Source organism: Anopheles coluzzii, chromosome X (genome assembly GCF_943734685.1).
Source record: "Anopheles coluzzii chromosome X, AcolN3, whole genome shotgun sequence".
NCBI lineage: Eukaryota > Metazoa > Arthropoda > Insecta > Diptera > Culicidae > Anopheles > Anopheles coluzzii.
In genome coordinates, this window is record NC_064669.1 from 23,865,683 (window position 1) to 23,882,345 (window position 16,663).

Sequence of the window (16,663 nt, forward strand, 5' to 3'; positions counted from 1 at the left end):
AAATTCGCAGAGAGCGATTGACTGTCAAACTGAGCCTTCCTCGTGCTCCTGATTTTATACGCTGTTTTGCCGTGTTATTTCTGGAATCTCAACATTTGGTGCTGCTGAGTTGTTCGTACTGGCTAGTGCGTGCCTTCGATTAATATAAAGCTGCTTCTGTTTATTCAACATTTTTGCCGAGAAAGTGTTTGGCTTCGTTTCTGCTCCTGTCACTCATCAGATTGTGCTGAGTCATCGTTATGCAGTGCTCAACCTGCAATGCACCCACCGATAGTGCTAATTCGGTGTCCTGTGCCGGTGTTTGTGGTTCCAAGCATCACACCCATTGCACGGGGTTGTCCCGTGATTCTACTCGTGAGCTTGGGCGTAATAATCAATTGTTGTGGTTGTGCAAAACATGTCACGAGTTTCGCATTGGCACAAATTCACTTCTCACAAGTGAGATAGCAGCCCTACTCGAATTGGTGAAAGCAGATATTCTCACCACAATTGACTCATCTCTCTCTTCTCTTAGATCGGCTATCAAGAGCGATTTGCTTCCTGAGATCCTCGTTCTCGTTGATAAGCGAGCGCTAACACCCATATTAGCTAAGCCGTCTGTTAGCAACGCATCCCCAACCGGCATTATCGCACGATTTTTATGTGTATCTATCATTTTTCTCATTCTAACATTCAGAAAATTTTTCACTCTGTCTTGCTCTTCTGGGTGTTGGTCACTTTTTGCTCGCAACTTGGCTGTGTTTCACCAACCATCCTCATGTTGCATATGGTTCTTCTCTTTCCATCGTTCGAGAGAAACTCTTGTGTCTCGCTTTTCTGGGACTTGTCCAATTTCGCTTGCTACACCAAGCGTTCACGCAAGCGATCTTCTCTCGTCCGCTCTTTGTATCATCTTGCAGGTACTCCCCGATATACGCTATTAATGCGGACCGGCAATAGCGTATCTCGAATATTAGCAAACGTCGAGTTTTCAGTCAAATTATAGCTAATTTTCGTATAATTTTGCTTGAAGTGGTAGGATTAACCACTTAATTAGTTATTTGATCTGATTCAACTGAAGATTACAATTGTACCCCTTTTGAAATGGCTTTTAATATTCGATCAAAAGGGAATTTATTTTGAATTTGATATTCGATGTGTCAAATTAGTACAATTTGCTCAAAGAACTTTCAAATTTAGAAAAAAAGCTTATAGCGAAATCGCGTATATCGAGTATGGCGTATATCGGGGAATACCTGTATAGCCACCAGAGGAAGGCGCTGCTTCGCGTTCACATGAAAATGTGGTAGTGTGAAATCAAGTTTGCAAGCGGTAGGCTACGTCGATGCGTGCCCGTTTTTTTCTCTCGTGAAACCAGTACGGAAAAACTATTTGGTAAGTACAGCTTTTAATAAAGGATTATATCAATCTGTATCAAACTGAATGGTATTAATAATTGGTGATATCAAATCAATTTCGTTTTCTATAGCAAATCGTAACACACGCACAAACGGAAGTGAGCACGGACCACGATAGAAATAATTAATTGGTTGGTAAGTATCATCAGTATCAAATGGAACAGCGGTTTTCAAAATAGATAATATTTCCCTCTTTCACCAGCAGTGCCAAAAACAAAAGGACAGGAGAGGCAGGAACGATCATTCAACGCGTTAGCGCCGGACGAAGGAGAAGCGGCAGGAAGGCAGGAACGATCCTCCAACGTCCTCGCGCTCCAACGTGGTCGCGAAGGCAGGAACGCGCCTGGTAGAGGAGAGGCGGCAGGAAGGTAGGGACGATCATCCAGCACGCTAGCGCAGCACCTGGGAACAGCGAGGGGGAGGCAAGCAGGAATAATTTTTAACGCGTACACACCATTCGACGAAGACAACGCTGGATGAAAGGAAGAACGAGGAGAGAAGGCAGGCAAGACGGGTACGTGTGTATTCCGCACCGGTTTTCGGCAGTGTGAATTGTGTGAGTATGTAAATTTGTATGTGCGAGTAAGAAGGTAAAATAAAGAGCGTAAGCATGTACGGAATCGACAAATGAGAGAAAGAGCTTTGTAGGGAGAATGAAGAGAATGAAAGAAATTGAGAAGGGATGTAGCATACATAAACCAAATGTATGATACACGCTGTCGCACGATTTCAAAAACCTTCTCTATAGTTCTGCTATCGAGAACGATTTGACCGCGCTATAGAGAACACTTTTTCTATACAAAAAAAACCGCTTGCAACGTGACAATGTTGGTTGGGTCGCGATCGCACACATTCACTAATGTATCGTCGCTCAATGCCACAAATACATCCAGAACGACTAAAACAGCTTCCGCTCGCCGTACATTTACTAACTCAACGGAGCTCACTGATGATATCCAAGCTGCGAACGATACCAACACTGTGGATGATTCTGACAACTGTAACCACTACAATCATCGTACTAAGCCGACTAGTGATGTTAGTGCTGGAAACTATCGAACAAATACACAAGCATCTTCTGATCCTGTTTTGAACCAAAACACCACCAACACGGGCATAGCCGAGAAAGTATGGTTATACTTCACGAACATCAAATCGCATGTCTCCGCTGATGATATGCGTGTGTGGCTTAAAGCTGTGCTACCAACGGACGATATTAATGTTTACCGTCTCACGAAAAAGGGTGTGAACCTGGACTCGATGTCCTTCATATCGTTCAAAGTGAGTGTTCCTAAATCTCTTAAGGAGCTTGCGCTGCAGTCTACTATTTGGCCAGTTTCACTTACTGTTCGGGAGTTTGTTGCTCGTGGCCTACCAAAGCAACGTGTACATGAAAGGGCTCGATTTGACCCTTCTGAGCTTATTTCGCATCGTACAAATAGTGAAAATTGCTCTTCTGCTGTGCCAAAAACTACCGCTCATCCGGATCATTTTTTGGAACATCGATCGCCACCCCCACAGCGCGTGATTCTATCACCATCCCAGATGACCGAGATCCTAGAGGCTATTCAACTGGAGTTTCCTCCCACACCGCCTCAGTTATCACCGGGGGTGGGGCTTCAATCACAATCCAATCTCAGCAACACGAACCGCTCACCACAGATCAGCCCGTTTGCCAAACGGATAGCTCACAATTAATAGACCCATTTGTGATATATTACCAAAATGTTCGAGGCCTTCGCACCAAATACAATGAATTGCGCCTTTCTGCGAATGAATCAGGGTTTGAAATGCTTGCCCTTACTGAAACCTGGTTAAATGAATCGATTCCATCCAACATGGTCCTTGATAGTGATGCCTACAACATATACCGCTGTGATCGAAGCAGGTTAAACAACGAACGTTCGCGTGGGGGTGGTGTGCTACTTGCATGTTCCGTTCGATATCCTTCTGTGGCACTTAACATTAATCAACCCACGCTTGAAGCTTTATGTATACGTGTTTCTTTTTCTAAGTTTCGTCTTTATGTGGGGATTGTTTATGTGCCACCGTATTTGAGCAGCGATCGCAACTATTTGGAATCCCTTTCTGCTTTCATCAGTGATGCATACATGCAAATGAAACCTAATGATCATCTTATCCTTCTGGGTGACTTCAATCAACCTGCGTTAGAGTGGTCGCTTTCTACCGCAGTAAGGCCAGATTCATCTTCAGCTATAAGACATTATGTGCCACATATTTCTTCGAATACATCCAGTTCCTGCTTTTTGGATATGTTAAATCTGCATGAACTCTATCAGCTGAACGGGGTGCATAACCATTTAAATCATTATTTGGACCTGGTGCTCTCCAACTCTGCTGCAGCTGCTTGTTGTTCTGTGTATCCTGCTTCGTCACTGCTCCTGCCCCAGGATGCCCATCATCCTGTTCTAGAAATTGCGTTACCGTTCTTCTTTATTTAGGGCTAGTAGGGTTATGAATGTATTACCTTCTGCTCCTAATTCATTGAGAGTTCGTTATAATTTTCGGCTCACAGACTATCGTAAACTTAATTCAATTCTATCTCGTTCCGACTGGTCTTTTTTTTATCAATGTACATCGGTCGACGAGGCTGTCCAATCGTTTAATGCTTTGTTAACCTCTGCACTCCTTTCATGTACACCTATTTTTCGTTCCCCTCCTAATCCTCCCTGGTCCAATCGTACTCTTCGCAACCTGAAAAAGGATAGAATGAAATATCTTAGGAGGTATCGTCTGAACCGATCTGCTTTCAACTTTCGTTTATTTAAGTACGCTGCCTCTGCGCATCGACTATACAACAGGGCTTGTTTTGAGGCCTATTCGAGTAGACTGCAATCGCGTTTCCGTTCTGATCCAGCATCCTTCTGGCAATTTGTTAGGATTCGAAGAGGGTGCAATACGTTACCTAATGAAATGGTACTTGATTCTCGAACTGCCTCTACGCCTGTTGAGATCTGTGAGCTATTCTCTGCACATTTTTCCCAAATGTTTGAGCCACCGGTTAGTGACCCTAACCTTATTGAGGGTGGGCTACTCTACACGCCAGAGAACTTAATTAATCTCTCCGATATTTCGGTTAGCTCTGAAACAGTTGTACAGGTGTTATTTGGGTTGAAACGTTCTTTTACTCCTGGTCCAGATGGCATTCCTGCCTCTGTTTTAATAAACTGTAAGGACGTGCTTGCTCCACACCTTGCTAAAATTTTCAACCTTTCACTTTCTCTTGGGGTTTTTCCTGCTCTTTGGAAATCCTGTTGGCTTTTTCCGGTACACAAAAAGGGATGCCGTAGCATTGTTTCTAATTATCGTGGGATAACCCAAACTTGCGCCACAGCCAAAACTTTTGAGCTATGTATCCTTCCAACCATACTTCATAGTTGTAGTTCAGCTATTAGCCCTAAACAGCATGGGTTTATGCCTGGTAGGTCTACTTCAACTAATCTCATGTCTTTCATTTCCAATATTTTTAGATCTTTTGAGGCCGGTACCCAACTTGATGCAATATACACCGACTTTCATGCTGCTTTTGATAGTTTGCCTCACTCTGTATTATTAGCTAAATTGTCTAAACTTGGTTTTGGTGATGGCATTATTAGCTGGCTGTCCTCATATTTAAGTAATCGATCATGCAGGGTTAAAACCGGGTCGTACTTATCTCAGGAGTTTTTTTGTACGTCAGGTGTCCCTCAGGGTTGTGTGCTAAGTCCACTTCTGTTTTCTTTGTTCATCAATGATGTTTGTAATGTTTTACCTCCTGATGGTCATCTCCTTTATGCGGATGATATCAAAATCTTTTTACCTGTGTCTTCTTCTTCTGATTGTCTGAGACTTCAGCATTACCTCAATGCATTTGCTCATTGGTGTTCATCCAATTTACTTCGCCTGTGTCCCGAAAAATGTTCTGTTATTTCTTTCTCTCACTCTCTTTCTCCTATTTTATTTAACTATACTCTCTCTAGCGCTTCCCTCTCTCGTGTTATGTCCATCCGTGACCTTGGTATTATACTTGACTGTCGTCTTAACTTTAAACTGCAGCTTGATGAGGTGCTACTAAAAGCAAATCGAACCCTTGGGTTTATCTTACGTTTTACCTCTATTTTTAGAGATCAAAGCATCCTAAGAATTCTTTATTGTGCTTTGGTAAGGCCTATTCTTGAATATGCAAGTATCATCTGGAATCCTCCCACTATTGATGGCTGTTCGAGAATTGAAAGCATTCAGCGCCTCTTTACCAGGATTGCCTTTCGTCGTTTGTTCGGTGCTGCCTCACTACCTCCCTATGAAACGCGATTGCAGTTATTCAATCTTCACTCTTTAAGCTTCCGCCGCCAAGTGTCTCAGGCATGTTTTATTGGTGGCTTATTACTTTCTGCTACTGATGCTCCTGATTTACTGTCGTCCATCTCGCTGTATGTTCCCTCTCGTTCTCTTCGTCCACGTGATCCTCTGTCAATTGAAACACGTCATACTCTTTATACTTTCAATGACCCTCTTCTGTCCTGTTTCAGGTTGTTTAACCACTTTTACTATCTCTTTGATTTCGACTCCTCTCTTAACTCTTTCCGTAACCGCATTTTTTCTTCTAATTCCCTTTAATTATTCTCCTTAGTATTCTATTACTCTCTTTTTTTTTGTTTTTGTTAAGTTTATGATAGTCTCTACGCTCTACTCTTGTTTTTTTTCTTTTCTTTTTTGCTAGGTCAAGACTAGGTTAGTTAGGCTTAGTTTTTCATGAATTATTTTGTTTATTTGTTAGTATTAAATTAGTTTTAAGTCTATTATATTTAGCCTTGATGGCGGATATTGTATGAAAAAAAAAAAAAAAAAAAAAAAAAAAAAAAAAAAAAAACAAACCTGTAGGTTTAACAACTGTTCATGAACAAACATGAATTTCAAAAATACCCCTAGACACTACCGAGCTGCACAAAAAACTGGTTACCCAATTGATTATCGCTGCAAACTTTCGCCGTACGTATGAACAGCTGTCAGATTTATGCGCACGGTTAAGCCGCCCGCCGGTTAATCCGTCCCCGGATAATCGACGTTCTACTGTATTTGTAAAAAAACACATGGAGCTGTCAAATTTAGAGCAATCGCGTTCTGCGAATTCGCGTATATCGAGTATCGCGTACTGCGGATAATTGCTGTATTGGTCATTTGGATAGTAAATGTTATCTTACCTTTGAAAAGTGTTCAAAAGCAGTATAACATTCTTTATCTGGGGTTGAAAACAGTGTCAAATTGATAATTTATAAACTTTTTCTTTACAGGTTTCGATGAGAAGCTAAACAACAGGAATAACGTTGTTCAAAGAACAACAGAAAGCATAGATCATTATTTGGATATTGATCAGCCGTATAAAAAAACACAAATAAATATGGTTTTACAAACTGGCACAAATACCAGTCGAAAGGCTCGAACTGCTTTTACAAAGGAACAGGTAAGAACAACACAAAAAATACAGTTTTGTAAACGTTTCGTTTAGGTTGTATTTGACAAATCACGCTAAAAACGAAATATATACAATTTGTAATGAATATTCAAACATTTAATAAAATTTTTATTTATAAAAAATAACCTAACTTATCCTAACATAACCTCTCCTAACTATAAAAAATAAAAAAAAAACCTATCTCGTCCTAGACGTCTGTACTGCTCGGCAGATAACGGAAAAAGAGAATTATCAGATCGTCCCTCGATCGAATGTCACCGTCACAAAGCTGCCACTACAGCCACGCGTATCACCGTTATACCAGTACCATGGTTAATAATGGTTATACCACATAATTCGTCACGGGGGGAAAAGACAGACGTTCCCGGACGTATTACTATGTCCTAATACGATGAATCTTATTTAATGTCGCTGAAATATTTGGCTAACGCATTCTTTACGTCCACCAAGTTGTTTGCATCTACAGTAGAGCGTCGATTATCCGGGCAGCTCGGGACCGGACCAAGGTGGATTTAAAAATATCAGGTGGTGGACTCTAGTGAATTTTGACAATTCACCACTTGACGTAAGGTCCCCAGGATTCAAGCTTTGTTTACATTTATTAAATTTGTTCAATTAGTTTATCTACCCCATTTTTTCGATTAAATATTCTTTGAAAATGTATTTTGGACTTTGCGAGTTCTTATTTAACATTAAAACATAGATTACAGGGTTTCCAATTGAGTTTAGACTAGCCGCATACTTTTTTTTAATAGTCGCATTAGATTCTTGACTAGCATCCTCTATTTTTGATTACGAGCAATGGATTATTGACTAGGAGCAATTGATTTCAGCAGGTCCTTGCATGACAGCCTAAGAGCGTCGCGTTTATAACACCCGGTGTGGCAGATCGACTTGAATAATAATCTGTGGATATTATTTAATTTCATCCACCCATTAGTTTAACGTGTTTATTTTACTACTATATATTGTCCACAAAATAAGATATATTTTATCTGATATGCTTTAGGTGCTATTGTTTTGATTTTATTAACGCACAATACAACACGAAAGCACTTAACGGCTGGATTGAAAAACCCTGTAATGTGTGTTATTTTGTGTTATTCCGCGAATTTATTTTATAATTCATTGTGTTTTCGACATTTTTTATGATAAAAAATAAAAATTCATATTTTTTTTTAATTTTTACATTAATTCCTCATTATCTACGAGTCGCATGGACATTTAACGTAAGATAAGAACTCATACTCACATGATTTTAAATTTCGTGCATAAACAAATCATCAAATCTTTTGTTAACATATCTAAATTTTTCGATAAAATCAATAGACACACAAAAATGCACATACTAGCATAGAAATCTGTTATATTTGCTAAGCTTTGTGTGCGGAAACCAATGGTTAACGGTTTTAAAATGACGTAAAGTCCCTCAACTATGGTGACCCCCCAAAGGCCCTTATCCACCACCTGATATTGTTAATCCACCTTGGACCGGATGGTTGCCGGTTAGGCGGCGCTCTGGGACCAATCGAACGAGACAAACAAACACGACTCTGTTCGATAGGTGCACTGTCAGCTGTTCGATGTCTTATAGACCTGTCATGATGCACTGCAATACGCCCCAAGTGACATTTTCGAACAGATTGTTAGCGTTTTTCGAGTTGCTGGAAGCTTAAAGAGCATGCTTAAAACTGGCTTAAAGAGCAAGCGATATTGCAGAGTTTAAGCTTATTATAACAGTTGAAACGTCAGTATGAAGCGTTTTTTTCTGGTGCCATTTTGAGAATTGTCTTCACGTTGTGCACAAGCTACCGGCCCAAAACAAAACATGTTTACTCTTCGATCCGTATGAAACAAAAAGTTTATCAAAAAACACTCTTTCACGTTGATTTGTTGGTACATTCATTTCCCCGCTATTCTGATAATCCTAGATCGATCGTTTAATTCTTCTTACTCAGTGTTTTGGTTGTTTATCACCGAGGACGAAACTGCAAGCTTCCTGTTTGCCCAGCTTCTACCGAAGTTCTGACATAAATTTCAACGCTTCAACACATCGTTGTTCACTCACACATCCATGTTTTCAAGCGTTTATATGAGGCAATGGGTTGAATCGAGCTGTTCACGAGGAGTTTTAGCTAAAAATGTAGAACAGTTGTCACCTGGGGCATATCTTTTCATCTCGAAAATGAAGCATTTTCATAGTGTTTACGTTTCATGTTTTTAAATGCCCTTAGTTCCGAGTGAGCCGGTCTAGTAGTACAGTCGTCAACTCGTACGACTTAACAACATGCCCGTCATGGGTTCGATCCCCAAATAGACCGTGCCACCATACGTAGGATTGACTATCCTGCTATGGGGGGAAATCAATTAGTCACTGAAAGCCAAAGCCCACTAGTGGTACAGGCAGGCCTTGACCGACAACGATTGTTGAGCCAAAGAAGAAGAAGAGAAGTTCCGAGTGAAAAATTTCACTTGCGTTATTTGCATATGCGTTTCACCGATAAACGAAACGATTGACAGATGCTGTTTTTGTGTGTATTGGTAGGGAATTAGATCGCGGGAATAAGCTGCCATAATGATATTCATTCTTATAACCGACCACGAAGGAGAAACGGCTCACGACAGCGCGCGTTAAATAAAGTATGTAAAATTGTGAAAGCGTGTTCTGGTTTTCATAAAAAATATAACACAACGTAGGGGTTTGCGCGATCACATAGTTTAAATGAATATCCTTCTGCAGGGGGAAGATTCAACAAATAATTTACTACTTATTCACATCAATAATAACATAAAAATCATAAAAAGTTAAAATTGAAAAATGTAAACAAACATCCATGCCAAAACACATACAGTGCACACACATGCATTATGTACACGCAATAGTTTAATATGTTTCAAACCTGTATATTTGATGTTATAATTAATTGCGAAGCATTGCAAATATTATTGATAGCAATTTTAAATATTCTGGTCGCAATTTTAAGACGAACAAGAGGCAAACTACGTAAACAAACTTGAAAATGTCCCGAATTGAATTCTATCTACTGTAGCTGTGAAGCGTTTGACAGCCAAGGTACTCACAGCACAGGTGGGTATCGAACATCACAGACAGCATCAACTGACATGTTCGACTCGATGTTTGTCTTGTTTGTTTGTTTGTATCTCACAGTGCACCTCCATATGATTGTGTGGGTTTGTTCGTGTCGGATGTCGTGTTCGATTGCTGCTAGAGCGCCGCCTTAGACGATTTGCACGGATAATGGTCCAAGAAATGTCAAACGCATATGAAACATATGAAATTCACTACAGGCGGTCCCCGAGTTACACGGTACCTCTTAAGCTACGGCTAGATGATAACTACTTGTATGCGGCTCAAGGACCGTAAAGATATCAGGTCAAGTTATAAGCCCGTTTTGACAGCTAGGTGGAAGAAGAATCGACGAAGAAAACTGACAGTTAGTTTTCCGCGTTTGGCGAACGCTTCAAGTTCTCGAAGGAAAATTTCCATTTGAAATCACGGACTGTGTTCTAATAAACTGAAATATTCACCCAAATTGATCTCCACCAAATATTGACCATGCCAAACGTAAAAATCCATCAATACATATACAAGCGGAAAACCATCTGTCAAAATCGGAGCCCAGGGGGAGGATCGCCAAAAGCGCTATAACTACACCTCATTATACATTCCACCTTGATGCGGCTACAAATGACAGCTACCAATTTCTTTTGTTCTTAATGTCAAATGTAGTTGCGGAATGTAGCTATCGTTTGGGAGCAAGGTGTGTTTATTTAGAAGGTGAATTATTAGCGCGTTTGCCGGGCACCATCATTGAGTAATGTTATGTCAAATCGCATACAAATTTCTATACCCCCCTCCAGCGCTTTCCTATTTTAATACCGGAGCCCAAGGTGGAATATAGAGGAGGTGTCTTCTTTGCGTTTGGCATGTTGCCATTTTGAGATTCAGTTTGACAATAGCCGTCGATATTTGTGTACAGGCAGCAGCTGCATTATAACGTGTAAAATGTTGATTTATGGAGTGTGGATCAAGGTGTTATAAATGACAAGGTGAAGTTGTTCAGAGCAAAATGACATTTCTCGACTTGACACATCTCTTCCGGGGGCTCCGGTATAAAAATCGGGGAGGGCTGGTGCGGGGTAATGAAATTTGTATGCAGAGAGTGACAGATGTCCCCCACAATGTCGCCCAGCAAAATCGGTAAAAATCAACCTTCTAAATACATTATCCTTCGTGTGGATGCAAAATACGAATTTTTAATGCTAAAAAATGTTTATTAAACGAAAACAATTCATATATCATATCCAAATACCAGCAACATTCGTCGCAATTGACAACTGCCGTCGATCCTGGTTTTGTGCTTTTTTCTAAAGCCTCGATGCCCAATTGTTCTACATGACGACACCTCCTTTCTACCCACTTTGCCGGAGCCCCCAGTATTGTTATGTCAAGTTGTGAAATGTCAATTTGCTCTGAAGCACTTCACCTCCTAATATCCAAACACCTTGTTTGGGAGCCCAGCTACGCTAGTTTAGTTTGCTGTCATACTGCGCTTGTCATTTATGGTTGATTTGTGTTCCCAAGTGACATTTGCTCGAAATTGTTTTCCCATATCTGCTCGATTAGTACTCGATACGCCTGAAATTGTGGATTTGTGTGTGATCAAGTGTGTTGAAAGCGCCAAGATTTGGTGTGATCGTAAATTACACGTTCCTCTATCGATGGACGATGCCGTCGAGCTCATTTTTCATTCATGACTATGGTTTTTTGTTGAAAAACAAAAGCTAATTTTATGTGACGTTATTCTATAAAAATGGGTATTCTTCTTCTTTGGCTCAACAACCGATGTCGGTCAAGGCCTGCCTGTACCCACTTGCGGGTTTAGCTTTCAGTAACTAATTGATTCCCCCCCATAGCAGGATAGTCAGTCCTACGTATGGCGGCGCGGTCTATTTGGGGATTGAACCCATGACGGGCATGTTGTTAAGTCGTACGAGTTGACGACTGTACTACGAGACCGGCTTGAATTGAAAAATGGGTATTATTTAAGTATAAAATGGCTACATGACCAACTATAACGATGGCAAACATCGTTTCCGGGCGAATCTAGAAGAAAGTAACGAAAAAGCCGCATTACATTTGATTTTAAAGGACTTTTTCTAAATTCCCTTAAACTGGTGCAGTTTAAGGGAAGTTTAAGGCTCCAGTTTAAGGGAATTTGCTCGAATTCCCGATTATTCGTGCTATAAAATGTCAGTTGGGTTTATACTTGTAGCGATTGATTGGTTTGTGTTTTGCTCCATATGTTTTATTGTTTTGTTAAGGACGACATTAAAATTGATCAAACTCAACTTCTACCAGCTATTGCTTCTGAAGTGGCTACTTTAATGATGCTTCTTATTGAAGAGGAGGAAGAAGAAAATCAACAGGAAATCGAAAGGCGCTGCTGGATGACCGATATCTTCCTGGAGCGGGAAAGTGTGTGGAGCCGGTTGTTTGGCTTCGTGCAATTTCTTTTTTGGTGCGTCTGTTGGTGTTCATCAGGTTTTTCCATTTTTCCTGGGCGTCCTCTGGTTTTTCGTCTAGCGCTGCTCCAATTTCTCGCCAAGCCTGGTGGCGTATTTCGTGGTTTTTATACTGCCGCTCGGAATCCTTCCACAGACATGGATATGTTCCAACCAGCTGGATCAGGTGCAATACCTTTTCCGTCGCTTGTATTGGCTAAAAACAAAGGAATTATAGGACAATAATCATTATTTATTTGGGAGAACAAATATGCTTAAGTTTTTTTTATTTTTATATGAACCAATTAGTGTTTCCATGTCGAATTAATCTGTCGATGGTATCTTTGACCGTCGATGGTACCAAATACAGTAGAACGTCGATTATCCGGGGACGGATTAACCGGTGGGCGGCTTAACCGTGCGCATAAATCTGACAGCTGTTCATACGTACGGCGAAAGTTTGCAGAGATAGTCAATTGGGTAACCAGTTTCTTGTGCAGCTCTGTAGTGTCTAGGGGAAGGGTAAATGTACCTATAGTGGTGGTAGTACCAATAGTGGTGCTATTGCTCTAAAATGCGGTTCATAGGGCAAATTAAAAGTAATTAAGTTATTTAAGTTAGTGTTAAATGTTCTTTAGCCTTTTACAAAGGGTTTAAAATTTAAATGAGGTCATTCCGTTACTTAGTGATCGAAAAATCCATTATTTTGTGAAATGGGTCAACATTTTTTCCAAAATCCTTAGGATTTCATAACGAAACTCATTTTTCTGTTAACGTTCTAAACGACCACATTACCACACAGTTAGCGAAATTTGGGGCAAGTGTGCCACCTTAAGCATTTCAAGTTATAACTCACTAAAACGTGTTTTTCAAAAGCCGATTTGAATCTCATAACCATTTTACATCTATTTCCTTACTTGTAAATGAGTTTCGCTTGAAAAAAGTGCAAACAAAACAGTTTTTGAAGCGTTTTAAAAAGGGTCCAAAAAGACGTTGTTTTTTGGGCTATGGGGCAAGAGTGCCACTCGTATGGAGCAAGACGGCCACCTGGTGAAAATAACCGTATTTCTTAGATAATTGGAAATTATAACGTTTGTACCACTAGTGTATGTATTCCTACATGTATTTAGTCACCAATGAACCCTTTTTGACCACCAATATGGTTTGTTACTGTTCTGTTTTTCTGGCGTGGAATCCGCTCACAATAGCGCACCATTCCGCACCACGCTACAACAATGTTTACATTTTTGACAGTTCGCGCCTATGAAAGATGGTGGCACACTTGCCCCAAAAAGAGATGGCTCTTTTGCCCCAAAAGTTGTAACTTTTTTGAAATTGAATTTTTCAGTGACAAAAAGAAAGTTTTTTTCAACTAACCCCACAAAAAATTTCACGTTTTCTCAGCTATGCGGTGGTGTAAATATTACCCAAATAGCCAAATCATGATAACAGACTCATATCAGAACCGATTTACGACGTCTTATATAGTGACTTAAAGATATAGTTATAGCAGTAATAATATGACTTGGTTTGTGAAAATTATTAAGCCATAATTATAGAAAAAAAGTACCATAATATGAAATATTTAATTTATGGTAATGAAACATTTCAGACTCATTTCATGGTTCATTTTGTTTAAATGAAATAATTCGAAAAAAATTGAAAGTTTCGATGATTCGTTAAAAAAATTTCGTTGTTTATTTTATTCGTTTAGTTTTACTTGACAGCTCAAAGTTTTTTATCTCTTTCCGTACACGCGCCAAAAACATATCCGCCGAATGAAAATACAATACAAATGAGTATTGTGTTGGGTTTGAAAATTCCTCATAAATTCATCAGACTGTAAACTGGAAGGTTCTAGTTTTTTGTTTCAATCGAGTATTGTGTTCCGAATGCTGGCTATTGCATTGGGCTATTGCCACAACTTACTGGCGAAGCACTGTAATTAAAAAGCAGAAAATAATAAAAAAATCTTTTAGTTCAAAGAGTTTGTACGTGTTTTCCGTATCCGTGAGAAGAAAGTGAGTAGTACATGAGTACAATACTGATTTTCTAATGTATTAAAAGCATTTCTATTTGTTTACAGCAATATCTAACTATGCCATTCTCAATAGTGCAAACCCGTGGGCCTAAAGGGTACGCTGAATCAAGCATTGTTCCTGATTCCTGGGTTCAAGGCACTAGCCATAAAAAAAAACATATCTGTTTTGGCCAAACGTTAAAGGAAACATACAACATCTAATTACGAATGATAATAGTGTTCCGGAAGAAGGATGGATGAAACAGGAGTGTCAGATTAAGCGGCAAGGATTATCATACGAAGCTGCTGATTGCACTATAATGATCATATCCGGCGAATCATCTACAGATTCCGGAAAGGAACCGATATTAGCTAGTTGCAGAGAAACAACTTCATACGCTGATATGTTTTCAACAAGAATTGTGGAAAACTCTTTAACTCCAATCCGCGTCGAGAATGAAATCGACATCTCCTCACCACCTACGTCGCCTCTTACACCAAGTTTGTTAGAAGTGGATGAATATGTTGGTTCAGTTGAGGTAGTCCCAGAAGAAGTTTCACGTGACAAGACGATAAAAGAAATAATAGAAGCCCAAACTAATATGATGATAGAGCTTCGTAATGAGCAAAAGCAGATTTTAAAAGAACAAAAGAAAATAGTGAGTCGTATCGGCATAATCGAAGTACAATTAAATACTTTACTTAATCATACCGAAGTAAGTACTACTAATCTTACTGGTTTTGACCATCCATTCAAAGACAATGCCGAAGATCTGGAAAAATTTGAAAAAGATTTAGATGAGGAAGAATATTATATCCAAATAGTAAGCTTATTGAAACAAAAAATTAATGATAAAGATATAAACAACAGAATGTTCGCAACCCTTGATGCCCTTTTCGATAGGAGTTTCTTAACAAAGTGCACATGGACCGGTATTTCTAAATCAGGAACTAAAATAGCAATGCATTCATTTAAAAATGTAGTAAATCTTTTTAAATGCGTAGGAAATACTAACCTTGTGCCAGTCACAGATGAAACGGTGCAAGGTTTCTTCATGAATAGATTGAAACACGCATTAGAACGATCTAAGGCCAAAGGTCTACGCAAATCAACTAGCCGTAAAAGAAAATTAATATAAATTCTTGTCTACATTTAAGAAACATAAAACCTTTCATTTATTTGCCTTACTTACTACATAAATCTAGCTCTAACATTTTCTATTTCAATACGTGAAATTAAACTTAGGTTAACGTGTGCAACAATGGAATAAACAAACATTCAGCACTATTATCTACACTATACGCAACTAATTTGCATTAGTTTAAAAAAGATAGGAAAAAAATTTGTTGTGTGTTTTTTTGCGTGCAATAGGTGTTGCATCGCCAACAGTTGTTGTTGTTGTTAGTATGGTTTAGAGCATGCAAGCAAGCATGTACGTTCTGCCGATTCGCTATGGAGACGCTGCAAGGCTATGTGGAAACGCATAGACAGAAGCGAATGCCGTAACCTCATCGGCGATATGGCCCTACGCTGTGAATAAGTGATAGCGAATAACGGTCAACACATTGACCGTTAGAATATGTTTCCGCTCTGAGGAACACCGCAACACCACCTCCCAACAACCACTTAAACAGTCCTTTTCAGGGCTACCAAATATTTCCGACAAGAACTATGTTTTTCGGTCACAGAAAAAAGTTCCTATTTTTATGTCCACCAGTGTACCTTTCCAAAATTTGAGGTCTTCTAGTGGACCAAGTTTTCGATGGATTTCTTTGGGCAGTTTAACTTTTATAATTTTTTTAGATATTTCTTCAATCTGTTTAGCAAACCATTTAGGTAGTTTTCCATCTCTCCAACCTAATAGTAATCTACGCATTATCCCCAAATCGATTAAATGAAGATTGTCACCAACTATGACATCATCAATAATATCGAAATTTTTCAAGCCTAGAAGAAATACTTCCCTGTGATGTTTTCCGTACGCCTTACGACGAAAGTTACGATCCGTTATCAGTGGTGCATTTGTATCCTTAAAAATGGTACATCTGCCTTCGTCATTGAATTCTCCCTCGCAGGTGCACTTTGCACATCCCTCCTTTGCATTGAAATATGCAACACCTGAAAAGAAAAATAGTATGAGTACTATATATTCGCATTTGAATTGATATCTTATAAAGTACATGAACACACATGATTTGCGAGATGTAGCGTAAAGCCACAGCTTGTAATCGTTGTGAAGAATTTTG

General features: G+C 39.5%; 1 long non-coding RNA gene across 1 annotated transcript; it reads left to right on the forward strand.

Moving 5' to 3' along the window:
* Positions 1 to 671: 671 nt before the first annotated feature.
* Positions 672 to 1,699, forward strand: LOC120958759 (uncharacterized). The gene is made up of 3 exons (XR_005752083.2): positions 672 to 1,374; positions 1,469 to 1,532; positions 1,600 to 1,699. It is a non-coding gene; the product is annotated as an uncharacterized LOC120958759 (long non-coding RNA).
* Positions 1,700 to 16,663: the final 14,964 nt, after the last annotated feature.